Source organism: Bison bison, unplaced genomic scaffold, assembly GCF_000754665.1.
Source record: "Bison bison bison isolate TAMUID 2011002044 unplaced genomic scaffold, Bison_UMD1.0 scf7180017864516, whole genome shotgun sequence".
NCBI lineage: Eukaryota > Metazoa > Chordata > Mammalia > Artiodactyla > Bovidae > Bison > Bison bison.
In genome coordinates, this window is record NW_011495069.1 from 11,272,815 (window position 1) to 11,273,516 (window position 702).

The window sequence follows — 702 nt, forward strand, 5'->3', positions numbered from 1 at the left end:
CTGCACAGCAGCCAGCCCAGGAGGAGGGAATACATGCTGAGTGTGTGGGAGTGAGTGTTGGAAGCTAGGTGTGGCTGAGCAGGGCTGTTCCTCCATCCCAGGACCTGACCCTGGGGACCAGGGTGGGATGTTCTTGGGGAGGCTGGCCAGGAGAGCTGGGGAGTGGTGGTCCACGGGGAAGGGATGGTTTTCTGGAGTGTGGGGCAGCGTGAACCTCTCCACCTGCTCTCCATGGGCTGAGCTGCCACACAGGCTGACAATGGAAATGCTTGCGCTGGAGAAACGCCTCTATTCAGGTGCTTCCCGCTCATCTGTGGAGGGGGTGGCAACGGCAGCTAATTTTGGGACTTGCTTGTCTGAATGGGGTGATTGCTGGGAGTTGTCAGTGTTTCAGATTGTTCCCTGGAAGAGGGGGAGGAAGGAGGGGATGTCTGGGCTCTGCTGAGCACTGCCCCCTGCAGGCAGTGGATGAAGTCACAGAGGGGGCCCTCGCTGGGGAGCCCGGGAGGGTAAGGGGGTGAGGGATCCCAGCCTCAGGGCTGGGCCAGAAGGGTCCCCAGAGCGGGGGGCCCGATCCCCTCATTCTACCAATGGGAAGACCGGGATGCCCCAGGGAAGGGGCTCGTCCGGGGCCACCCAGGGCGGCCCAGCCAGCTGCCTGGCTCCTGCAAACAACCTGAGCATCCTCCATGCTGGCTGTGC

General features: G+C 62.7%; 1 protein-coding gene across 1 annotated transcript in view; it reads left to right on the top strand.

The window, feature by feature from the left end:
* PTPRU (protein tyrosine phosphatase, receptor type, U) overlaps nt 1-702 on the top strand; it is an 89,415-nt gene that overhangs the window by 68,654 nt on the left and 20,059 nt on the right. The window lies entirely within an intron of this gene.